Consider the following 27,472-nt stretch of genomic DNA (forward strand, 5'->3'; position numbering starts at 1 on the left):
AATATTTTGCTTGATAACAGGCTGCATTAGATAGAGGGCACTTGAATACAAGCAGAGGCCATCTGACCAAAACATTATCATGAAGGTTGTGTCAAGGCAAACATGAATGATTTATTACGCATTGTATATTGGAGATTAGATAGGATCTGAAAATAACAAACAAGTGGTTTGGAAAACCTGAAAGCATGTATGTGGTAATATAATTATTAGGTCAGTTTTATTGCATTTAACAACTTTAAGTGAACAGTTTAACATCGTTACACTTTTTTTGTGGGAATTTTAAAAAAAAACATCAGATAAAAATCTCTACGTAGTTTAACAAGAGATCATTTCTGTGGATGCGCCTCAGTTTCAATCTTGTTTATCAAGTAGATCTCTAGTCACATTACCCGACAGCTATGTGTCAAAGTAAATTAATTTGAGGCCATTTTGCGAGATTAATTAAATGATTCTTGATATTAAGGACTGAATGAAAAATGGGAGGAATGGTTTCATTTCTGACCTTGCTCAATTTTTAATGAACTCGCTACGGCTCGTACAAAATGTCTCTCTCTCTCTCATAAATGGTGCTGTACAGTAACTTCAACAAATGGTGGGCAAATTAAAGGGCTTTTATTGTCTCTGGAAGCAGCTGTCTGTAAGCCGTGGAAAACGAGACGATTTGAAGGATACGCTAACCTACTACATTTATAAGTTGTGAGGTAAAAAATGGAAAATAAAAGTTGTGAGAGTGTCAGGTGTATAATTACGAGCTCGGATATTAGTTACTTTAGAGTGAACAAAAGGAGAAAAAGTAGTTGGTGAAAACTTCTGAGGTTTTGATTAGATATGTTACATAGATGCATGAGTATGTGACAGTTGTGTGCATTGCTGCGCTACTCAGTGCTGGCAGGGCATGCTCAGTGTTAATTACGTGCGGTAATGAGAGAACAGAGCCAGACTGTGAGACACAGGGTATTTTTAGAGCCTCTCCAAAGTTATCTAATGCACAGACTCAATCTGCACAGAGACATACTGATGTACTTTTGCACTATTCCAGTTCCTCTCTTTATTTTGTTATCCTAGCTTTAGGCTCTGTCTGCTGATCATTTCAACAAGTGTGTAGATGGTGAAAATAAAATTAAAAAAACGTGTGAAGAATGGCGTTACTTCACTATAAGGTTCAGTTAATACCATAAATGTGTTTTTTCAGCATTTATCTGTCTAGGTTATGTTCATTTATACTATTTTTCATTACTCACTCATGTTAATTTTTAATGACTAATGTTCATTTGTACAATTTGAAATGCAGTTTACAATGTGTACAATGAGCGGGATATTTGAAAGAGTTTGGCTAGTTTAGTTCTGGCTAGTTCTAATTGAAACAATGTATTAATCAAGAATCTGCTGTCAAAACAATGACCTTAAGTGGACCTTATGAGTCCAATGAGCCTGTTCTTCAAAAAGAAAGTTCAGACAGAAACTCTAACTTAACTATGGTGCTCTAATAGTCTGTTATATGAGCGATATTATAAGATCCTTTATTTAATTGGTGGCGTAGTATCTAAGCAGTCTGGAGCTATTTGTGGTCTGGTACAATGCTGAAAATGTCAGCTGTCTTCTATTTGAGTATGTTTTATAAACCCCACTGCAATTCTCTGGGTCTTTATGACCTATCAATACAAAACTTAAACTTCAGCTGGCAGAGAAATATAAGTGCTTCAGCTGGCTTATTTTTCACTACTCTGTTGAACCCAAAACTTTATGGCAATATACTATTGAAATTTTGCTCAAATGTTGATGGTTCACGTTTAGATGACTTCTCTTGGCAAAAAATAAATAAATAAAAAATGACACTTTGAAATATTGGTGCCGGCACTGGCAAGTCTTTATTATGAAAACGCGAACCGACAGGGAATTCTTTCCTTCTTTCTTCCATCTCTTGTGAACAGTCAGGCATTGTTGTTCTCCGATCAGCACAATTTTTGACTTTTATTAATAATAATAACAACACAAAACACATCTAACACCCTCAGTATTGGTGAGTGACAGCTGCGGCTGGTCCACCACTCCCCTGAGCCAAGCCCTGTCACATACACGCATGCCCAGCATGTCAGCGTCCATCTGGGATCCTACCCTTCAAACTTCTGTCGCCCAGCTCCCTTCCGGCAGAAAGACCCAGGGACGAGAGTGTGAAGTCAGGCCTCACAGGGGCAAGAAGAAAGCCATCCAAAGCCAGCTGGTCTGGCTTTGAGGAACACGAGGGAGATAAAAAGCAAAAGAGAGAAAGAGAGAACGTGTGAGAGGAAGGCAGACAGAAAGAGAGACAGAGAACGAGAGAGAAAATTCAAGTAATTCAAGAAAGTAAGAGTGGCACACCTGAGAAAGATACCTGAGGAAGGCCTTAGCAGCAGGTTCTGTGAAGGTAATCGATCATCGCAAGAAACAGGTGAGACACACAGCCATTCACAGATGGGGAGGGGCAATGGGGAAGATGCATTGTATACAAAATATTAACACATGACCTGACTGCTGGTGATTGGTAATAATGGAATAAAGATTGACATCATCTTTACGTCTATCTTTTAACTTTCTAAATTTTGTTTTCTTTATATTTTCAGTTTTCTTCATCATAATCACGCTCAAAATAATCAAAAAAGTGAAACACTGTAACTTTTTTGCAGGATTGCACCACTTTCATTTTACTTTAATAAAACTGTGAATAGAGGAAACCAGTTTTCTAGAAGGATCTTTTAAAGGTTTTCAGCTTCTTTTGGTTCAATATTGAAGTATATGAATATATATATATATATATATATATATATATATATATATATATATATATATACCTGCACCACATTTTATTATATTATTTAAATATAATTTTTAAATATATAATATATATATATATATATAAAATTAATGTTGCATTTCATAATCTTTTCACTCTGCTTACTGGCTGTTATCTACAGTTTTTTCAGTTACAGCTGATTAAACACTAAATTTGATGCAAGAAGAACAAATTGTGTTTCTTTCTAGCTAATCTCTAGACCACAGGTGGCTGAGTGTTCAGTGTGGTTTGTTAGGGTTCTGGTGCCAATGGGTGTTTGCACAGGGGATCCGGAGTATGTGCCTTGCCCTGATGGGACTATTTTTATGTACAGCTCCAGCTTTACAAGGCTTCAAATAGAATGTGAAAAAATGTGAAGTCACAGAGGGCACATAATCAGGGATTTCATCAATATCCATAGCCATTTTTCAGGGATTACGTGAGTTTTCTGTGGATTCTATGGCTATATCTTCTATTGTTTATTTCTTGTGGCACTGGTTCTTGTCTTAAAAAACTGATATAATGAAGTACTTTTACATTTTTACATTTTCAGACGCTGTAAAGAAGGATCAGCAGCGAAAAGATTTGTTACTAACATTTTAAAATTCTGCTAAACTGTCAATACATTTACTCAAAGTGCAAAAAAAGATGTTCTTAAGATGTTCCATGCAATCCATGATTGCTCATATTTACCTCCAAGATTTATGTCCAGGTGCAATTTCAAAGTGCTTAAAACACTGGATATTGAGGTCAGCGTGTGTTATTACTAATCACCTGGTGAATTTATCTACATTGTTGCACAAGTTAAACTGTACTGTGGATTATAATTTAGGACACAGTATTTTAGCAATAAGATAGGCCTAATAAAGTGTTTCAAAGTAAAACAAACTTAATTTTATAAATGTAAATCATTTATGAAGGCCTCAGACTGAATCTGGTTTGTTTGTTTTATTTACTGCTCTCTGTATAACCACTTTGCATTGTTTTAACATGTTGTAATTCCTTTGATCTCCTGCGTGTCCCATTTCACATGTGGTAAAACGGTGGTAATACAAATTCCCTTTAAGTCCCAGCAAAAACAACTCATGTTCAGTAGGCTACCACACCTCTTCCACAGATCCTACAACTACACGTGACACAGCCACATGCAACGTAAAACGCAGCCAACCTCTTTTCTCCGATTGGTCACTGACAAGCCGCTGAGGGATTCGATTGGATGAGAAACATGTCACTTCAAAAGCACTGACCCTATTGTTACCGTTGTTTTATAAAATTTACGTCAATCGTATCTAAGGTAGTGCCAGTCTAACAACCATAATAAATATTAAAATTGCTCTGGACGTAAAGGGCTTTTAGCAGGCAGCCAGTAATCGTTGCTGTGGAGGATTTTACTCAACAGTGACGTCTTTGTTAACTTTTTGTGCGACAGTGCCTGTCACTTCCTCGATTCGATGGCATGCACATATAGTTGACTATAAGGGTTGTTTCCTCGCTTTATCAAACTGTTAAACACGGTGATGTCATGGTGTGGCGGTTAGGGAGCCGTTTCCTTTCTCACTTCATTTCACGCGCTCACTTGCTTTGCCGCTTTTTTTTTTTTTTTACCTTTGACAAAAAACAGTACCTGAGTTCTTTCGTGTTGTTTTCATCATGTTTAAGTCGCTGTTCTTCAGTTTTTAATATTTGTTTTTAAACTGAAGATGAGACACGAGTAGAGTAGGAGGTGGAGGTTGAGGAGGCGGCGTTTTATGGCAAGCTCCAGTAACAATTATTTCTTAAGACTACATAGTATTAGAATCTGTCTACTTGTATGTCAGTAAAAAGTACGAAGTTGCCTAATCCAATAGTGACCAGTTTGACCTTTTTTTGGCTAGCCACTATCCTGAAACTGCCTTTTTTCCCCATTGAACTCTGTGGTTTAGATAATGACTCTCTAACTAATAGCATCCGTTTTCAAGTTATTGGTGGTGCATTTCCCAGTTTCCCAAAAGTGAGCCATACTGAACCGTACCGTGCCGTACCATGCAGTGGAAAAGCGCCATTAGTTACTCCAATAGTTAAGCATACTAGTATTTCAGTTTTCCTAATAGCAATTAAATTAGTAACCTGATTTATTAGACACTAATATGCATTCTGATAATTACTTATAAAATGTCCAACTTTACTTATAAGATTCAAATCAGTCTTTAAAGTAGTCTGTTTGACTAGTAATTACATACACTTTAAGTAAAATTACATCTTTAAGAACTAAAGCTAGGAACTAGTACTTGTAGTAGCCTACTTGTATTCTGTAGTTAAGGCCTGCTCACACCAATGACGATAACTATAAAGATAACGATAAAGATATAGTTCTAAAAATCATTGTCAATATTAAAGAATAGCAAAGTCTACAGCACAGCTATAACGATAAAGGCACAGAGAAACAATATAGTTGGAATCACTTTCAGAATGATTTTTTCCAGCTGATAAATGATGCAAACATTGACATCAGAATCCATCCTGCTTTAACGAGCTCAAGAATTTAAAGGTACAGACGAGCGTATGCTTAGAATAAAGAGACAATATCCGCTGGTGTGGATGCTAATATCTTTATAGTTATCGTTCTTGGTGTGAATGGGGCTTTAGACCTACTAGTATTCCAGGTTTCTTAGTAGCAATTAAATATAAATTAGTACCTATTTTAGTATCTGATTTCTAACTTTACTAATACGATTTCTAACCAATCTATAAAGTTGTCTGTTTGACTAGTCATTGCATAAAATATAATTAAAACTGCAGTTGTACATAGGGAGATAGCAATGACTATTAACTAGTGCTGTCAAACGATTAATCGCGATTAATCACATCCAAAATAAAAGTTTTTGTTTATGTAATAGATGTGTGTGTACTGAGTATATTTGTTATGTAGCTATATATAAATACACACACATAAAAAATGAAAAATCTGTTGTTTATATAGTAAATATATTTATATAAAAAATAAGTTTTATTAATATGAATATATGTAAATACATATATATATATTTTCAAAATATATACTGTATGTGTGTGTATTTATATATAGCCTAGATAATAAATATACACAGTACACACACATGTATTATGTAAACAAAAACTTTTATTTTGGATGCGATTATTTGCGATTGATTGTTTGACAGCACTACTATTAATACATGGAATTTGCACCAGTGTCTACAGTAGGTCTACTATCTAAGAAATAAGTACTAGTAGAGCTATAGGTTCCAGTAACCTGGTATGGCTAATAGGGATAGTTACTAGTGAAATTGAAAAAGAACCTGGTCATTATTTCATATCTTAAAAAACATGTAACAGTAATGTGGCGATAGACACTATTTAGTTTTGAATAATATATGTTAAAAGCGCTTGCCGTAGAAGGTCGACTCCGTCTAGTGTTCGTCATATTGAGGGAGGAGCTTATGTTGTGACAAGAGCGACTGCTGCTTCTTCTGAGTTTGTCAGCTCAGCTCCCGAAAATAGAAGCCGTGTGTCAATGTGACTGAAAATACATTTATGTCACAGTGTATCCACGGGAGTCACTGATACACAGTATCTATATACAGCGAGGGGGACCGCGAAGAAAAAAAGGTGAGTCGCAAAAATAGCAACAATGTTACACAGCAGCGGAGTCAGAGAGAGAGGAGGGAGTCGTGGAGCGAGACTGGATGAGCGCAAATTAAACGCGTTACAGTTCGTTTGGGAAGCTAAACATGTTTGTCATATGTGTGTCTCAGTGGTCGGCAACACGTTTGGATGTGTTTGGTGCCGAGTCGCGAGCTCCAGACTGAAGGACAACAATGTTTGTCGTGCTCGTAATTTTCTGTGAAGAAGAGCTCGTGCGTGGTTTTGGGTTCAGTCCACTTTGACACTTGGCAAATGTTGCGCTCCAGTCTCGTATCATTATTTTCCGGGCGGTGTTAAATATTTATGAAGGGGCGATTGAAAACGACAGATATTAGGAAAGCCAGCAGATATTTACTGTAAAGTTTAAATTTGTGTGGATATACTTTGCAAACCGTTAAGCTTTCGTTTCTGAATATGGTTGGAAAGTGTCACCTGCAAATGTTCAGAACTTCAGAACAGGGCATGATCAACTTCAGGACCCGTGACATTATATTTCTGTACTTTGTTTTGTCTTCGAGGACTGGTTGAAGTTGCAAGACAGATATTTATTGCATTCTATCTTGCTTTTTGGACGGAACAGTTATTTAAAACATCCAAACTAGCAGAGACAATTAGCTATACAAATTTATTGTACTTAGGACACTATAATTAGGGATTAGTAAATGTTTTACATTTTAAGACACATTTAAACACGCACAGTCAACAGGGTTCAAATGTAGGATATCTCCGTAGCCATCTAAAGCACGTTCGACCACTTTATGAATATTAGGGAAAGTTATTGATCTTTTATTATTGCCGAACTTCGAGAATGATTTTGAAATTTGGAAGTGATTGCAGATAGTTTTCTCTGTGAAATCTAGATGGTGCTGGTCTCTTGCAGAGCTTTGGATAGTTGACACCAGTAACAGCACGAAGTGTCACATTGGTGAAGCTTCGCAGCGTTTATTGGAGTCTCTCATACTGTATGTTAGTGAATAAACTGAGACAAGTGTAAATTGATGCCATCAATTATTTTATAATAGCATATTAATTTCAGTTGTGATTTAATGTTATTCTTGAAGTCACAAGGTCTTGTTACAAACTAGTGAGAGGTCTAGCTATTGTGTGGTACATGATTGTGACTCATATACAAGGTCATTACTGCATTAAAGTTATTCAATTAAATCAAATTTTAATTTCATTCATGTTTAGTTTGGCCATTAACCAACAATGGGGTCATTCACTGTTATTAGTAAAAAAAAAATAAAAAAATACTATTTCACTTTATGAAATTTAAAACTGATTGCATTGAATTAATAGTTTGGTATTTGTCTCAGCACCTTAATAAATGCTTGTTTAAAATGTTAGCTTTATTATTTACTTTACTTATGGACAGAGACAAACTATAAAAGAAGGTTAAATAAAAATAGTTAGTGCTTTAAATGCTTTACCTTTATGTACAACAAACTTTCATTGTAAATCCTTTTTTTCCCCACTTTCTGTAAGAGCTGCTGACTTTGACATGCACAGTGAAGGAACAGCCTAATCATCCAGAGGCAGAGAGTGTAGTACTTGTGCTTGTAAGATTACACATGCCTCTGTTAATGGCCCTGTAGCCCGCCATTTAGTTATCGGTAAAGTGCCTTAGACTCGCCTTAAACGCAACATTACAAGATGACATCATTTTGACCTTTACAGAATGTTTTAGGCATGTCAGTTATAAATATTTAACAATAAAATATTTATCAATAGATACAGATATAAAATTGATAAAACCAATACTAAAGTAAGCCACAATGTCTCGACCTGTTGTCCGAATGTCAAAGGTTAAATGGGGCTGTGTTCATACGGTTGCTCATTGCTTGTGTCTGACAAGCATTGTAATTACGAGCCATACGAGGCAGGCAATCAGGTCACGGTACATCATCATGAAAATGACCTCAGGAAGAATGTTTGTCTGTCCCACTGATTGTTTGGCTTTTAAGAGGCTTACAACCAGTAGTCAGGGCCCAGCACACCGTAGATTCATTGATTAGTTCAATATTTCAAGCTGCACAGAGAGATGGTATAAATTTATTTATTTATTTTTTAAAATCTTATTTAGTGCTTGCTTGTTTTTGTAGAGATATATAATAAAACATAATTGTATGTTATCTAAATTATGTATATGTATATATTGTAAAAAGTGTAATTACATCTGTAATTAATTTCTGTAATCTATAATTATCAAATCTATAATTTCACTGTTGACTCTACCCCTACTCTTTAACTCATCCTTAAACCTAACCATACAGCGAATCCATATAACACATATTGCACCTCAGTAGCAACACAAGTATTTTTCAGCACAACCTGAATACAATAAGAACATTGTACCAAACTATTTTTAAGGTAACTAGTAGTTAAATACACTTAATATAAAGTTGGACCCAAGTTTTATATAATATCAAAAGCGAATATGAAATATGTATTTGTGAAGGACAGGAATTTAATCAGCCTTGATGTCAGAATTGGTTCATTTTGATTGTTTGATCTCCGTGCACTCTGACTGAAATTTTGGTTCGTGATCTGTGCTTATAGCACACACTGAAGTTATTTTGTTGCAAACCACATTAAAATGTTTTAATTAAATTTGTTTTGCTGCCCCCATTTTCATCTGAGGTACATTGTAAAGAATTAATATCCCAGTCAAGTGTATAATGCCATCACACTTTTTCCATCTGGCTTTTTGTGCGACTTCATTATAGTTTAATAAGCCCAAACTAAACACGGGTGCAAAGTCAGCACTGAAAACATCACACTGAAACTCAATAGCTTTCTGTTTACGCACTCGACAATGAATTAGTCAGCGAAGGAATTCTTTTAATATTCTGAATGCTGTTCACCCAACATGCCCCTCTTCAAATCCGATAAACACGTCACACTTAAAATTGGTGTCGTGTTGTGCTCTGTTAATAAAGCATCTTTTGTTTATGTATGGTTTCTGTATTACTAGATACTGATCATATCGGTGTTGTTTTTCTGTACATGACGCTGCTATTTCTGCTATGTTTATTTTTTTTATTTCACACATTAATTTCATTGAAATCACTCCTCTTTTCGACCTCAGTCACTGCTAATCTAGTTGATGCAATCAGTATCTAATAAGATTTCCAGGTTAGACTCAACCGCCTTAATCGTCATTCTAACAGACATGTGACATCTTGCATCTTCCAGCTTGAGCTCTGAGTGCACTTTGGCTGTAAAAGTTTTCTCAGACCCGCATCTTAATATTTCTCCTATGCTTTCTGTAGACTGTAGTTTACACTTCAACGGGTGTAACGCAACAGATTTATAGCGTATGCTATACGATGCACTCAGACGCACTGTCAGTGTGCGTCGTCCCATGGGCGTCTGTCCATGCCTGTGCCGTTCTTGTGAAATAAAGTCAGCCGTGGTGAAGTCGAGCTCCAGAGGTGGTGATTGGTGTTGCGCAGGGTGGGGGTTAGAGCATCTCCCACTGTGCTGTTCATAGCACTCCAATCTCACAGCCTGCTCTCAGCTCCTTCCAGGAGAGAGTGAATAGAGAGAGTCTGGAGTGTGTGGGCGAGTCTGATCTGCAATTAACGCTGGTTGTCAGAAAGAGAAGGCTGGCGTTTACACCATGCTTCTGAATCACTGAGCGAAACACTTTTCCTCTCTTCCCTTCCCCCTCAAACAGGGCATTTTTCCCGAGGAGGAGAAAGCACCAGGAAGCTCCAAGTAGAGAGAAGCATTGAAAGCAAAGGAAGAAAGAACGTAAATAAGACTTGAGCTGGATATTTTTGGTCCAGGACCGAGGATTGCGCTGCTTCGTTTGTTAGGGTAAGCCCAGCTCTTCTTCTCTTCCTGTCAAACAATGCTGCATCTGTTTTAATTACACAGAAGCTCACTTTTTTGTATTAAATCTAATGAAGTAAACATGATACAGTGCCATATGGTCAGTTGACGTCTAATTTTGAGCGCCTCTACAGTACTCTACATGCACGATATGATTTATATGGTGAAATTCTGTTGAAAACAAGTTGTTTGTCTTGTTCCAAATAGGAGTTACACTGGCCATGCAGAAGCTGTAGTGTTTAATTTGACGTTTAATTTCACGTTAGCTGAATTTAAAGTGAAACACCCTGTTCTTAAGTGTCTTATTTGAGTCAGCTGCAGCTGGCAAAGGATGCATTGTTCAGTCTCAAAGTTAGCCACAAATGTTATTTAACCAGCGGAGGCTGGACCTTTTTAAAACAAGGGTACTGGTCTGTAATTTTGCTAGTCTGTAAGTTTTTTTTTTTTTTTAGAAATAAGGTTTATTCATTTATTATGTTATATCATTTATTATTATGTCACTGTTGATAATGTGATGCAATCTGTTATTTAGAGACTGCGAGAGATTGTGTAAAATCTGTATGTTTCATCTGCATCAATTATCTGTAAGTTAACTGAGCTTAATTGAAATGTTTGAAATGTTAGTTTGCTGTAATTTCAATATTAACCAAAACAAGTAACAACAAACCCCTCAATGACACATTTAATGACACATTTGTGCAATCCTTACTGGAAACAGGCCGTATTCAGGGGACGTCATTGACTCTGTATTTGACGCGTCATGCTCATTACTTGTTTGAACGCTCTTGTCGCAGGCCTATTCTTTTTCCCAGAGTGTGAAGACACTTTAGCAGTTCTGTTCTAAATATTTTTCAGATCAGCCTAATGGAATGTGCCGTACTTTTGCACCACGTCCATTAAATCATGCTCGGTTTTCTTTTTGTGCAACGGCTCTCTTTCACGCTTGCTCAGAGCAGCGTGATTCATTGTTTATTGGAACCCTATCATTGAGCTGGAGATTCCAGCATTCTCCCGTGAGACCTGGAGGCAGGATGCAGAATCTTGAGCCCAGCAGATAATGTTTGAGCCATAGTTTGCTTGTGTGGGCAATGCAGACCTTTTTCCCTCCTCTGGGAACATCTCGGAGGTTTTTTTTTTATTCGATAAAAGGCGTATAAATGGGCCGCTTTTATCACCATAAAGGGCAGAGTTATGAATATGCATCCACATGCATATATTCAGTTGATTTTAGTCTGCGCTGACTTCCCTCTCTATTATCTGTGGTTTTTGGATCGGCTCTCTAAACCAGCGGAATGTACGATGTCCCAGCGGGGTCACCCCATAAGTAGCAGCTCCAAAACCAGAAACCTCTGGCTGCCTCCTGTCCCACCACCACGCCACATTGCCACACTTTTGATTCTAAATAAGTTACCAAAGGATATGAGGAACATGTTAGGCAAACAGAAAAGCCATCATTTAAGACGTGTATCAAAATATTAGCTCCTCATTTACCTCGCATGCACACACAACTGCGTCTGTTGCAAGCCGTAAATAGGTTTCCACTGCACTTGCCAAATAAAACTATCTATCAGGTTCTTAGGCTCCTCAGTTTTAGCTTTATTAGGCAGCTTCTTAATATGTAGCGATGATGATTTCCAAACCATTGGCCTGGGGATTAGCATCCAAGTTGGCAGAGGCCTCCTCACCACATGAAAATACAGCTCACTTTTTGACATGGGGATAAGATTTCAGAGTTAATATTGGTTAAATCGTATTTAAAGTGCATAGCCAGTGTTGCAGAACGGCTGGGGCAAAAAAGCATGCACAAAATTATAATTAAATAAGAGCATGTGAGAGGGACTTACAACTGAGAATTATCTGGCTAGACACACGTCAGCTGAATGTATTCATGTTTCTCTGTTTGTCACTACCTAGAAAAGCCGTTGGGTCTGTCTGGGTCATCAAGAACCAAATTTAGGCGAGAATGCTGGGATAAGTTGTCAGTGTTACCAAACCAAAACAACTGTAAACACAAACTTTCTACTTCCATCTTTGTAGTTGCAAATATGTTTATTCAATTTATTAATAACCTCATTAAAGGCTATTAAACATTAATGACCATCAGAAGTTTAATGGAGACTCTGTAGTCCCAGAGTGCCATAGCCACACTGTATCAAATTTCTATTTAAACAATATGAAGATTATTTTTTAATATCGTAAGCATTTCAGAGCTTCTAGCAAACATTGTATCATTAGGTTCAGTTTGTAATTTTGAACTGGCATTGGCCGACCAAATTGGTTTTTCCATGCATAAAGACACTTTTGAAACCCATACATGTTTGATGTAATGGTATGTTTAATAGCAGATATCATCTGCTGTGAATGATCTACCTCTTTAGTGCCTCACAATTTGAAAGCTATGCCTGCATTGTCTAAAGAGACAGCTAACATTGACCTTTCGTCTGCCCTGCCCTTGGCTGTGACCTCTGGTGGTAAGCCACCCATACGGTCCACTCAGCACATGTCCTGCTGAGCAGTGCAGAGCGGCTTAAGGATCGACTGCCTCTTTCCTGTCTCCTTCGCCCTTCCCAAAGATGCAGTCATGCTTGACGACCTGGCTTCAGGTGTCCCTTTCGCTCTAGGCCATGGCTGGGTCCTCGGCATCACGGGTGTGAGGCTGGAGCCAGAGCAGCAGCCCAAAGCTGCTAATCCTCTTTCCCTACTGATCCTCTTCCTCTCTGCCTCCTCACCCTGCAACCACGCCGCCCTCTCAGGGTTAAGAGGGCAGCTTAGGGAGGAGTCCCATGTTACTCAACACCAGACCAAAACAAAACAAAAACCTTCAAGTGTTGAACACTAATCCGTCTAGTCCATGGAGGGTAACTTACCGTAGATTATCTCATTTTGCGGGTCAACGATTAGCCTTGACACAAGCTTCATTATAAACTTCTATGAGTGCCGGTTTATCTTGAAGTACCACTGTGATCAGGATTATGTCTTTTATCTGTTGTTGTACTTGTCATCAGAGTGTCTCGTTATCCTTCTGGGACCCAGCAAATAATTTTTGTCCTTTGTCGGGGACATATTTATTTATTTAAATTTGATATAAATATCAGTTTTATAGTAAACAGATCAAAAATGACAGTCAAGATGTATCATTTTACAAAATATTTCTATTTCAAATAAATACTGTTCTTTTGAACTTTCAAGAAGCAATCCTGAAGAAATTTCAAAGAATGCTGAAAGAAATTATCATGATATTCACCAAAAATAAAGAAATGTTTTAGGGCTGCACGATAAATCGAAAAAGAAGCTGCGATTGTCATGCGTATCTTTCAGTGAAGCGCGGTTCTGTGATCAGCAGTAAATCTCCATCCGGAGGCTCTCGCGCGGAAACTCTAAATACGCCCCGCAGAAGAAACCCAGGAAATGCCTATAGCAGTTGCTGAATAAACAGAAAATGTAACTGTTTTTATTGATTCAACGTGACTAATAAACACACGACTATGGCAATATATGGTTTATCTGAGTTCTTATTATTATAATTTTCATTATAATAAAGTACATTTATAATGCAATGCCTTTATCATGTCTTAGAAGACTATGAAATATGTTGCGTGCCTTATTCTGTGTAAGAAGCCACATCATCTCACAGAAGGATTTATTTCAAACACTCGACTGACGTTATGAAGTAAGTTTGGAGTAAAAACATGTTATTAAATGTGGTATTTTCACATGCTTTCAGATTTACGATTTTTAGCATTTACGACACAGAACCCTTAATTCACTGAGAAGCTACGCAAACATTATCGCAAACGATTTCTTCGATTTCATAATCGCGCAATAATATCGTCGGGGTTTTTAATTGTTTTAATTTAATTTTTTTTGCGTAACCTGTCAGTGAACTACAGCTAGTAAATGCTGCTCCATCTGAAAGCACGTGATGGAGATTTACTGCTGATTACAGAACAGGCTTAACTGACAAAATGCGCATGGAAATTGCATTCGATTTAATCGTGCAGCCCTAAAATGTTTATTGAGCACCAAATCAGCATAATAGAATGCTTCCTGAAGGATCATGTGACGCTCTTTATCCTTCTGGGAGCCAGCAAGTCATTTTTGTTCTCGGTTGGGGACATGCTTATTTATTTAAGTTTTATAGAAATATCAGTTTTATAGAAACTGATCAAAAATGACTCTAAAGACGTATCATTTTACAAAATGTTTCTATTTCAAATAAACTGTTCTTTTGAAGTTTCAAGAAAGAATCCTGAAGAAAAAGAATGCTGAAACAAATTATCATGGGATTCACAAAAATAAAGAAATGTTTATTGAGCACCAAATTAGCATATTAGAATGATTTCTGATGGATCATGTGACACTGAAGACCTCTAGCAACTTTGAATTACTTTTTGAGTGTGACACAGAGCACATGCGAAAGAATAACTTTTAAAAGTTTGTGAAAGTCCTCTCTCACAGCCCTCTTTTTGTCACTGAGGGTACACGTAAGCAAGTGTGGCTTTGAGGTGGGCTTGTGTGAATGTGTGGTAGAGACAGGCACGGCTGATGGCTTTGGAGGAGTGACGCAGACTGCACCTGTGTTCCGCCGATCCCCCCACTGTCTCTCATTACCTCTGCTCTGTGGGCACTCATATGTGCTTCAAATTGCAGCCGTGCACTGCTCCGCGTGCTCAGGATATCAGCATTGAATGCTATCCTGGACACACCTAAAGAGAGAAATGTGTCTCAATAGAACCATACAGTAATGTTGTGCTTATATTGTTTTGAGCCGACATCCCTTCTGGCTTGTTTTTCTCTTATATCATAGTGGGTGGGTTTTGAATGTGATGTTGTTTTCATGCCACATTATTGTTTTCTATCATCACTGTGTTTATAGTTTTAAGGAATTGTTATCGCATAATGGCAAATCATCTGTCAGTCATGACAGAGTGTCTGTAATGCTTTCAGCTCAAAGACAAACACTTCTAAAAATATACAATACCACAATTTTTTATTTCTACTAGTTAGACTTCCTTCACAATTAGTGATGGCAAAATCACTGTACAGTTTAGCATAGTACTGTATAATGTTTGTGTTGCAGTCGCACAAGTGAGATTTATACATTTTTCTGAGTGAACCCTCAGATATTCACAAATTGCAGTTTAAATCAGACACTAGTGCTGGGTGAAATATCTAGACAAAATTCTTGATGTTCAGTAAATAACTTAATATTTATTTCTTAGTATTTTATATTAATATTAATTAATATCTTGATATTTATTGATTGAGGAACTCTCAGTAAGTGCAACTGAGCAACCACTGTAGCAAACTAGATTTGAAAAGTTTAATGCAAAAAGTCAAATTCAGTATGTTTAGTTTCAGTTAGTTACAAATACAAATATTCAAGATAAAAATAAACAAGGCATATTTTCCAAAATTCTAACTAAATTTGAAAAATGTAAAAGAAGAATATGTAAATAATTGTTGTTTATATGCAATGATATAACAATACATAATAATAAACAAAATTAAATATCTGCATTTTTATTACTAAGACTTTTTTAAAGTCACAGAGACAGCAGATTAATCATTTGATTGACAAAAATTACATTAATCATAATTTTGAATTAGTTAATTGAAATGAACAGTTTGATTCACATAAATTAATTTAATTTACCAACTCAAATGCTGTTGACATCAGAGGCTAGGTAAAAAGTGCATTAAACTCATCACAGTGTTCACAATGTTGCTTCGTTTTATAGTGGCAACAAAAGCATTGTGAAGAAATTGTGAAAATTCAATAAATTGCCCAGCCCTATGTCACAGTGAGCTGAAAGCATGTTTGGCATGTAAATCATAATAGCAAAACCATCTACTTGTCCTGGGTGTGTCTTTTTTTTTTTTTTTTAACAAGACTTTTCCTTCTTGCCAGAGGCATAGTTCTCTTTTTAAACTCACTTGAACCTGACAGAATGATAAAACGATAATGTTAGATAGAGTAACACATCCAGTTATGAAGGAAATAAAACTGATTGTTAATTACTAATGAAAAAGATCATTCCCAAAAAATGTTGTTTGTTTTGTCACACTGTATCAGTTAATCATGAATGAGCATTGTTGCAGTTCAAGTCATGTCAGAACCTGTGGCACAGTAGGAAATAATGCAGCTGTGATCCACAAACAGTGGAAAAGGGGCCCTCATCCGTGTTTTTACCAGTTGTTGGTAAAAGTTTGTGGTTGTGGTTGTAAAAGGATATAAAATATGTGATACATGACAGTCAGAGAGCCATACTGTAAATTGTTATTAGTGGACATTTAATTATTGACTTCCTTCTTTGGATTGAAGTTTTAGCTTCACTGCAAGCCACTGCGAGAAGAAAGAGAGACCCATGCTGGAGATGAGGCCATTATATCATTGTAATGACAGGCATATATGTTCAGAATATAAAATGCTAAATTACTGTCTTTTGTACTGTGCGATTCCTCTCTAACCCTAAACACATGTCCGATCTGGCTGTGAACCCTGCCGATATTCTTCTGGCATGCTGTCACATCTAACTGTGAGGGAGTTTTAAATTACCCTAATCCCCTGAATTTGCGACAACGTAATTCCAGTAATATATGACTCCAGTGATTTGTCAAGGCCACCTGGAATATTTTCCATCTTTCCACTGTCTGCAGCACACTGATAGCAGGATGTCCATGTAAAAAGCTCCATCCTGGATGTAAATGGAGCTCTTTGTCTTAACTGTGCTGAGAGGGAAATTGCCCGTGCTTTTAGATCCATATTCAACACGACGCTATTTCAATGGGGTCTTTTATTTTACTGGTGTTCAGCTGAAGAATTCGACTATAGCCGGGCCCTCTTCCATCTTGATTTCTATTCCGTTGCCGGATGGAAACAATCTTAAGCTTCAGAGAAACGTCAGCCTGTTTTCTGTCCATTCAGTCGAATTCAGCACATTTTATTGATTTAAAACCAGTATGACATGACTTGACTGAGAAGAACAGTATCTGCTAGCTTCAGGTGCTTTGGCCGTCGTTGAGATTTTCTCTCCATAGTCTTGTATCCCGTTCTGAGCCGTAACCGAATATCGTGAATAGTTAACCATAGTAAATCTCTGTAGCGTGTACATGTTTTATTAGGTTTCCCCTTTCATTGATTTTGCACATTGATGAGATTAACTCTCACAGGTCAGCAGCATCCGTCTATTTATCACTCGCCTTGCCATGCCGATACCCTGATATCGCAGAGGAAGCATGGCGAGATTGGTACGGCTGAAAGGCCGATATGAAGTAGTTGACCTCTGCCATGTAAGGAGAAAGAAGTGGAAGCCAGGACAGGGAGGTATCAGTTTTACAGGCATGACATCACCCTCCCTCTGGTGCTGGCACTTTACAGTGAGGGAAAACATGACGCCACTCCCTCAGTAAAAGTGCATTAAACTCATCACAGTGTTCACAATGTTGCTTCGTTTTATAGTGGCAACAAAAGCATTGTGAAGAAATTGTGAAAATTCAATAAATTGCCCAGCCCTATGTCACAGTGAGCTGAAAGCATGTTTGGCATGTAAATCATAATAGCAAAACCATCTACTTGTCCTGGGTGTGTCTTTTTTTTTTTTTTTTTTAACAAGACTTTTCCTTCTTGCCAGAGGCATAGTTCTCTTTTTAAACTCACTTGAACCTGACAGAATGATAAAACGATAATGTTAGATAGAGTAACACATCCAGTTATGAAGGAAATAAAACTGATTGTTAATTACTAATGAAAAAGATCATTCCCAAAAAATGTTGTTTGTTTTGTCACACTGTATCAGTTAATCATGAATGAGCATTGTTGCAGTTCAAGTCATGTCAGAACCTGTGGCACAGTAGGAAATAATGCAGCTGTGATCCACAAACAGTGGAAAAGGGGCCCTCATCCGTGTTTTTACCAGTTGTTGGTAAAAGTTTGTGGTTGTGGTTGTAAAAGGATATAAAATATGTGATACATGACAGTCAGAGAGCCATACTGTAAATTGTTATTAGTGGACATTTAATTATTGACTTCCTTCTTTGGATTGAAGTTTTAGCTTCACTGCAAGCCACTGCGAGAAGAAAGAGAGACCCATGCTGGAGATGAGGCCATTATATCATTGTAATGACAGGCATATATGTTCAGAATATAAAATGCTAAATTACTGTCTTTTGTACTGTGCGATTCCTCTCTAACCCTAAACACATGTCCGATCTGGCTGTGAACCCTGCCGATATTCTTCTGGCATGCTGTCACATCTAACTGTGAGGAGTTTTAAATTACCCTAATCCCTGAATTTGCGACAACGTAATTCCAGTAATATATGACTCAGTGATTTGTCAAGGCCACCTGGAATATTTTCCATCTTTCCACTGTCTGCAGCACACTGATAGCAGGATGTCCATGTAAAAAGCTCCATCCTGGATGTAAATGGAGCTCTTTGTCTTAACTGTGCTGAGAGGGAAATTGCCCGTGCTTTTAGATCCATATTCAACACGACGCTATTTCAATGGGGTCTTTTATTTTACTGGTGTTCAGCTGAAGAATTCGACTATAGCCGGGCCCTCTTCCATCTTGATTTCTATTCCGTTGCCGGATGGAAACAATCTTAAGCTTCAGAGAAACGTCAGCCTGTTTTCTGCCCATTCAGTCGAATTCAGCATATTTTATTGATTTAAAACCAGTATGACATGACTTGACTGAGAAGAACAGTATCTGCTAGCTTCAGGTGCTTTGGCCGTCGTTGAGATTTTCTCTCCATAGTCTTGTATCCCGTTCTGAGCCGTAACCGAATATCGTGAATAGTTAACCATAGTAAATCTCTGTAGCGTGTACATGTTTTATTAGGTTTCCCCTTTCATTGATTTTGCACATTGATGAGATTAACTCTCACAGGTCAGCAGCATCCGTCTATTTATCACTCGCCTTGCCATGCCGATACCCTGATATCGCAGAGGAAGCATGGCGAGATTGGTACGGGCTGAAAGGCCGATATGAAGTAGTTGACCTCTGCCATGTAAGGAGAAAGAAGTGGAAGCCAGGACAGGGAGGTATCAGTTTTACAGGCATGACATCACCCTCCCTCTGGTGCTGGCACTTTACAGTGAGGGAAAACATGACGCCACTCCCTCAGTAAAAGTCTGAGCAGTTAAAACACAGCAAAGTACACAGGACAATAAGATGCACATGTGACTTTTTTCGGTGAAGTGTTTTACAAGTACATTAATATGGGTCAATCTTCAGATATGGTGACTGGCAAGTATTATAATTGGTTATATGTACATTTTTCTGGTATTTTAGTGAGAAAATTGAGGTCACACTATACGGTGATTGATTCTGCCAAGTGTACTATGTCATGTCACTGTGTTCTCAAACTCTTGGGTTGTACTACACCCGTAAGTACGTAAAGTTCTGCTTGTTGCCAGCTTTCTCTCTCTCTGCTGATCCAGGTGAAATAGAACTCGGGGCCTGGTATCTCAGCTGCTCTGTGGCCATACTTGGCCAGCATCTCTGACACCCGGGGTCTTATCTCTCGCTCGGCCGCCCCCCTCCCCCTCTTCGCCGATCGGCTGTCTGTCAGTGGCTTAGCTGCAAGCCTGCTTCAGAGCACACATGGGAAGAGAGCAAGGCCGTCACTAACCACCCAGTCAGGCCACAGGCTATCAGGGAACAGTTGGGCTGAAAAGATTCCTGGGAAGGCAAACAGCAGGGCCTCACTCTTGCTGGCACAATGTCACACTAGACCCTTTTCTCTCTGTATTTTATTTTTAGATTTTACTCTCTGTCTTAAAGCTAGTTCTATTGACGTTGATGATAGAAATGAGACATGTCAGGTCAGGATCAAACCTGCATTTCCCATCAACCCCTATGCCACATCTCTTTCACTGGAGCGTCTGGACCACTAGTGGCACATGAAGTCAGCAGTATGCAAATCCCATCGGATTCAGTGATGAATTAGTTTATCAGACTCTCAGGAATAACCGTATCGTGTTCCTAAACCAATGTTTGCACTTTGTTTCTCTGCATATTTGAAAACTCATTAGAATAAGGCAGCTGAAATATTTGCCTTACCTAAAGAAAGCATTATTTGTTATGCTACACAGACCGAAGAATTCCCGCTAACCGAAAAGCAAACATACGCAGACAACGCATATCTGTGCACTTCAAACATTAGTTCATTGTGTGGAGTTAAGAGAGACTGCATTTAGAGTCCATTAGTTAAAGAGAAGCATTTTCTAAAGAAGTGCCTCCATTGTACAGTACATTGCATAAACACCAGCGCAGCTGCAAGCAGACGTTTATGTAAGAGCATATCTATATTTTAAAATTGTTTTGCGCTGAATGGAGGAAGTAAAAATCGTCACGGCAGCCTCTCCAGAGCATGCATGCTACGGCGACATTCTTTTCTCTCATTTCTTCTCAAACCATTTCTCATCAGGCGGTCTTGTTCTGCAAAACAAAGAGTCAGTGGTTTTAACCTTCCGCAAAACTTAACAACAGACTCCAGCTAAATAACACTAAGTGGATTCTACCGTTTCAGCCCATATTGAAATTAAAAGAACAGTTTGACTTGCCAAATAGATGGGTTTTTTTTTTGTGACATTCTCGTGAAATTGTAGGGTACTCTGTAATTGCATTTTTCTTCAAGGGCCCCAGAGAGATGCAGCTTATGGGTCGGGTTGCCATCATGTCATTTTGAAAAAAATCACACAAGGGGAAGCATTTTTATCCTGAACAGCTTTTTGCTTTAGAATTCAAGCAAATGACATGTAGCTTCATTGTTGCTGCCTTCTTTTCTTTCATAGAATGTATTTTTTTATCTGCTACGCTGTCTGTGTTTGTCTGTTGAGATATTATTGTGCATCAGTCTTTCTATATATATATATATATATATATATATATATATATATATATATACATATATATAAATCTCATCAGTTCACAACCTTTCCCAGTTTATGAGTCATTGGCATCCATGCTGCCTGGATTGCATAAACCTTTTACATAATGGAGTATTGTAGAACAGTGGGACTGAAGAGGATTGAAATGTCATAGGGAAAGAGCATAGTATCAAATATTTATTGTAAGCCGTTCTAAAGTTTTCCTGTAAAAAGCTAAAGTATCTCACAGGTCAGGCAGAGGAAAGCATTCGGTGTCTGCTGTGACAACTGGAGTTCTAAAGTGAGGATTTTTTGTTGTATTTGGCTGCAGAGATTACCTTAGTTATCGCACTGTAGATGGTTATCGCACTGTAGATGGTTAGTCAATTGCTGATATCTAGATTTGTTTTTATATATTTTTTAAAATTGTATATTTTTAGCGCCGGTGGTTTAATAGCACGCTAACAGCAGGCTGTGTTTTAGTTGCTACACGATTTGTGGTAAAAGTGGCATCTTTAAATCCATTCCATGTAAAGCACAACTGTACTCTAAGTAGGCAGCTCACTAGATTTTGGAAAGCAGTCACAAAATTGTGAGTGATTTGTCTGTGCAGAGGAGGTTTCTGTGAGTTGTGTGCACGTTATGCATTAATGCACGGCATCTTTAATACTCACGCGCCACTGTTCCCTGAGGAGAAAATCTCAATTCATCTCCACTGTTTATCATTTCTGAGCTGAGATCTGCGTAACATCAAAAGACCGCCATGCCAGTTAACACAGCTCACAGGGTGGCTCTGGGCAAAATGGGGGGTAGTTCTGAGGGTGGGCAGACACTTTGTGCATCAGTGGGGGATTAGTTATCTCTGGTGATGACTCTCTTTCTCTCTGTGATGATGGACAGTCATGCAAAGAGAGCCAGGAACACATGCCATCACTTCATACAACAAGTCCAAAAGAATGCTTTCATGCAAACATCTAGAGATCACACCGACTATGTGTGTGTGTGTGTATAAAGCTGTTAGTGTGTGTGAGAGCGGGTGAGAGAACAAGAGGAGTCAGAATAAATCGTTGTAAAAATCATGCAATTGAAATGAATCACAGTAAGCTTAAGTTTCATTTATCGACAGATTCATTAAAAAAAACAAAAACATTGAAATATTGAACGTTTTAGTGCCAAAGTTTGACCTGTGAACTCCTGTTGTAATTTTACACTCTATGACCTTTTACAAAAAATAAATAAATAAATAAAATGTACTCAAAGAACACATTTAAATAAAGTAATAATAATACATAATCTGGAGAGACTCACCAAAGTGGGGAGTAAGAAATATCCTATGCTGACTTTTGTGTCAAGACATTCTGTCGGCACATTGACATACTGTCATAATGGATTTTGGTGATGAAATTATTTTCAAGACAAGCTCACAGTTCTTTCTTTTTGATTTCTCTTGTGATGGAGATGTTGAGTGAGCTGGTGTAGATACGATGTCAAAGACGATCACACATCAATCAAAGACCCTGATAGTTTGGTTGGTAAGCTTAAGTTACCCACTTAAAGACAACATAAAATTGCATTCGCAACTGATTTTACTCAGTAACTGAGTAAAATAATATTCATTGAGGAAAAAAATAAGGGCATGACTTAATTTTATGCACCAGAAATTGATTGGATCATAAAAGTGGGCTTTCCAGAATTGATTGTCCATTTGAACCAACTTTTGCTTGAAATAATATTTTAAAAACATACTGTTTTAATAAATGTCCAATCTCAGTGATTCATCAAAGCATATTACTGTAAAGAAATGATGATTGTTTTCAATTTTTTTTTTTTATTGAAATGTAATAACTTTTGAAATTACTTTTCTTTTCTGCTGATGTAACCAAGGTCACTTGGGTGAAAATTTTTGAAAAAGAGAATGATTTTTAAAATTGTATATTTTTAGCGCCGGTGGTTTAATAGCACGCTAACAGCAGGCTGTGTTTTAGTTGCTACACGATTTGTGGTAAAAGTGGCATCTTTAAATCCATTCCATGTAAAGCACAACTGTACTCTAAGTAGGCAGCTCACTAGATTTTGGAAAGCAGTCACAAAATTGTGAGTGATTTGTCTGTGCAGAGGAGGTTTCTGTGAGTTGTGTGCGCGTTATGCATTAATGCACGGCATCTTTAATACTCACGCGCCACTGTTCCCTGAGGAGAAAATCTCAATTCATCTCCACTGTTTATCATTTCTGAGCTGAGATCTGCGTAACATCAAAAGACCGCCATGCCAGTTAACACAGCTCACAGGGTGGCTCTGGGCAAAATGGGGGGTAGTTCTGAGGGTGGGCAGACACTTTGTGCATCAGTGGGGGATTAGTTATCTCTGGTGATGACTCTCTTTCTCTCTGTGATGATGGACAGTCATGCAAAGAGAGCCAGGAACACATGCCATCACTTCATACAACAAGTCCAAAAGAATGCTTTCATGCAAACATCTAGAGATCACACCGACTATGTGTGTGTGTGTGTATAAAGCTGTTAGTGTGTGTGAGAGCGGGTGAGAGAACAAGAGGAGTCAGAATAAATCGTTGTAAAAATCATGCAATTGAAATGAATCACAGTAAGCTTAAGTTTCATTTATCGACAGATTCATTAAAAAACAAAAACATTGAAATATTGAACGCTTTAGTGCCAAAGTTTGACCTGTGAACTCCTGTTGTAATTTTACACTCTATGACCTTTTACAAAAAATAAATAAATAAATAAAATGTACTCAAAGAACACATTTAAATAAAGTAATAATAATACATAATCTGGAGAGACTCACCAAAGTGGGGAGTAAGAAATATCCTATGCTGACTTTTGTGTCAAGACATTCTGTCGGCACATTGACATACTGTCATAATGGATTTTGGTGATTTGAAATTATTTTCAAGACAAGCTCACAGTTCTTTCTTTTTGATTTCTCTTGTGATGGAGATGTTGAGTGAGCTGGTGTAGATACGATGTCAAAGACGATCACACATCAATCAAAGACCCTGATAGTTTGGTTGGTAAGCTTTAAGTTACCCACTTAAAGACAACATAAAATTGCATTCGCAACTGATTTTACTCAGTAACTGAGTAAAATAATATTCATTGAGGAAAAAAATAAGGGCATGACTTAATTTTATGCACCAGAAATTGATTGGATCATAAAAAGTGGGCTTTCCAGAATTGATTGTCCATTTGAACCAACTTTTGCTTGAAATAATATTTTAAAAACATACTGTTTTAATAAATGTCCAATCTCAGTGATTCATCAAAGCATATTACTGTAAAGAAATGATGATTGTTTTCAATTTTTTTTTTTTTTTATTGAAATGTAATAACTTTTGAAATTACTTTTCTTTTCTGCTGATGTAACCAAGGTCACTTGGGTGAAAATTTTTTTGAAAAAGAGAATGATTTTTTAAAAAGATAATTTCCCACTGAAATGGTTTCATTCGAAAGTATGTCACATAATGGAAGCTAAATGTGTCTCTGTCATTTTGTTGTCTTTACTGTAGATCATGTTAAATAAACTCTCTCGTTACATTTTAGCTGGAAATTGGCCGATATAAATGTTGAAGACAGTGTGTTTTAAATATTCAGTTGTTTAGCTGATACCTATTTAAAGACTTCTGCCCTAAACTGATGGTTTGGAGTTCCATCACTTTTATTATAAACTCCAAAATCCCAGATCCCAGTCACAATTAGCATGAGCAAACGTTCACCCACCCAGCACAGTGGTCTCCCCACTTGAAATGGATCTAACTGTTCGGAGAGGGTCATCGCTTTATCCTTGAGAAACTGAGAATCCATTCATCGGCTCGGCTTGGAAACCTGACTGACGCAAATGGATCACTGGGAATATGAGTGTCCCAGCAGTAATTATGTTACAACGCTGCTACCGCACACGACCAGAGGGTAGGGGGGTGGGCGGTGGTGAAGAGAATAGTGATACTTCTCTTGTTTCATTACAAGTTTTTTTCCCCTCTTTTGTCCTTTTCTTATTGCCTGTCATATTCACACACACTCACAGACAGTGCACAACGAGTGCCTGCTTTAAATCAGTCATGACATTTACCATGTGCTGAAGAATGAACTTCACAGTAGCACGTCACACCTAACGACTGTGCAATCAAAGGGTAGTTTTAAGTGAGGCTAGTTGCACTATTTCTTTTTGCTCTTTTCTGCTTGTGACTTTCTACATTTTCAGATGTCTTTGTCATTTTTTATGTCAAACATTTAGCGAGAGCTGAAAGAAAATGATGTAATGGATGATCAAGGAGGGGACAGTGGTGGGAACAAGAGCCATATTGAAGTTTTCTCCATGGCTTTTTCAGCACGGCCCCCAAGGCATCTTCTCAGTCAAAGTCACCTTGTGTAGTCCGCCCCTCTCCCAGCTCTCGACCTTGCTAAAATCCTTGATTGATTGTGGGCACGTCTAGTGCGCGCTCTGCATTCTTTCACTGTGAATGTAGCATGTTTGTATTGCTTTTAGAATTTGAAATAATATACATTCTATTTGTGACAATAGCACGGTTTCTAGTGTATTTTTATATGAATTTTGCAATATTGGTTGAAAAAGTGGATGCTTTTACCCAGAATTTTTGCGCTGATTTACAGTCTGGAGAATTTGATGCTAGTTGCCGAAAGTCAGAGCCATTCTGCAGATTTGAGTTGACAGATTAGAAAATCGCTTGGTTTATGATGGCCACAGACTCTATTTTTTAGCTTCAGACTTATGAATCCATCCAGTCAGAGGATAGCAAACGTGTGATATTTTGAGCCAATTTTAGAACACATATTGTTTTCATAGTTTCTGCGTGAGTTTGTTGTAATTGGAGCGACTTTAAAGTCTGGTAGTGTATGATGCCCTGTTTTTCTTCTGTGACTACTTAGAAAGTCAGTAGTGTATGATGCCTAGTGTTTTATAATCTGTTCAGATTTTAAAAGTTGTGTAGTGCATTCCAGCCTGAACTTGAAGATGTGAACAACTTTTCCAGATTGCATATAAAACTTAATTGAGCCTGATAAATGTTTAATTTTTTATCCATTCTCCAAACTGCTTGTCCTATATCAGGGTCACAGTTAATGTTCTATTAATTTATTATTTAATTGCTTTTTTTTAATGAATATATAGCTTTTCATTGACTATAAATTAAATAATTGATAACATTTAATAAAAGAGCCTCAGTGGCTATATTTGTAGTTTCTAATTTGCTGTTTTAATTGCAAATTTCTTAATAAATTTTGTTGCATTAAAGCCACAAAATTGGATGGAAACAGATTAAGGAAGTGAAAGGCAGCAACAAAGCAAACAGAAGTCATTCAATTTAATGATAATTGGCATTTTGAGATGACACTTACCTATATATGCCTCTTCTCAGAAAGAAGCCTGATTAATCATGCATTTTGGGTATTTTTCTCTCTTGTTACCGTACCTGCAGTTATTACTGCCGTTCAGGCCTGGGAGAGTTTGGATGTGGTGATGGCATTTTGGAGGTGAGAAGTGGCTTTCTATCCCTCACCTCCCTGCCTCTGACACCGAGCTTCCCTGTTATAGTTATATGCGAGCTGTGCGGAAGATCGTCTCGGCTGGCATTGATCTGGACAGGGAGTATAGCACGGTCAGAGGAGAGTTGTTGAATGGAGTGTGCAGTCATTAGCAGAGATTAACCACCCAGTGGCTGTCTGCTCAGCAGTATCAGAGAGCTGCTCATCAAACAAACACTATATGAACATCTATATCACATGCACTCTTAAATCCAAGAGTATCTCACAGAGTATCTAATGCAGAGATAATGACAGAGATCAGACTTAAAACATCGGCGGAGGGTTTGAATGAGGGGTTTGCAATATCAATGGCGCAAAGTTGATATGTGTCATCTTGTTTTCTTGGGAATGTCTTTTTTTTTGGTTACACAGGACTTTGCTTCTCAGAACTGTGTCCAAATACAGCTTTGTGTTTGGGTCAGCCAAGGATAGACACAGTCTCTCGTCACATACGTAGTAACCTGGAGCTCTAGGGACATGTCTTTAGATCATATTTCACAAATAGTATTGTATAAATTCCCCTTTAAGGAAATCTTCACCTCCTCTGTCGTTTTCCACTGTGTGAAATGAAACTTGTTTATTTTTAATCACATCCTTCCTTTTTGTGATGCAAACGGCAAGTTTCCAGATTTAAGCATGACATCAGCTTTGAGTTTAGAATTAGTCACATTTTTCAGAACATCAGTCAGTGACATATAAGACTTAGCATGCAAATGTGGTCTCCTAGTTTTTATTGTGTGCCAAT

General features: G+C 37.6%; 1 protein-coding gene and 1 long non-coding RNA gene across 15 annotated transcripts in view; one reads left to right on the forward strand and one right to left on the reverse strand.

Moving 5' to 3' along the window:
* Positions 1-1,843: 1,843 nt before the first annotated feature.
* Positions 1,844-4,549, reverse strand: LOC131524360 (uncharacterized). Its single transcript, XR_009266970.1, has 2 exons — positions 4,434-4,549; positions 1,844-2,396 (listed from the first exon to the last, which is right to left on the reverse strand). It is a non-coding gene; the product is annotated as an uncharacterized LOC131524360 (long non-coding RNA).
* The window catches only part of mef2aa (myocyte enhancer factor 2aa), a 92,263-nt gene continuing 67,079 nt past the window's right edge, over positions 2,289-27,472 (forward strand). For 11 of the 14 annotated variants that reach the window (XM_058751408.1, XM_058751413.1, XM_058751416.1 and 8 more), the window contains exons 1-2: positions 2,289-2,428; positions 10,131-10,273. The gene's annotated coding sequence lies outside the window, so the exon portion shown is untranslated. Of the gene's footprint in view, positions 2,429-6,241; positions 6,416-10,130; positions 10,274-27,472 lie in introns of those variants that run through there. The other 3 variants (XM_058751409.1, XM_058751410.1, XM_058751411.1) reach the window with 3 other exon arrangements.

The sequence above is a fragment of the Onychostoma macrolepis genome, chromosome 18 (genome assembly GCF_012432095.1).
Source record: "Onychostoma macrolepis isolate SWU-2019 chromosome 18, ASM1243209v1, whole genome shotgun sequence".
NCBI lineage: Eukaryota > Metazoa > Chordata > Actinopteri > Cypriniformes > Cyprinidae > Onychostoma > Onychostoma macrolepis.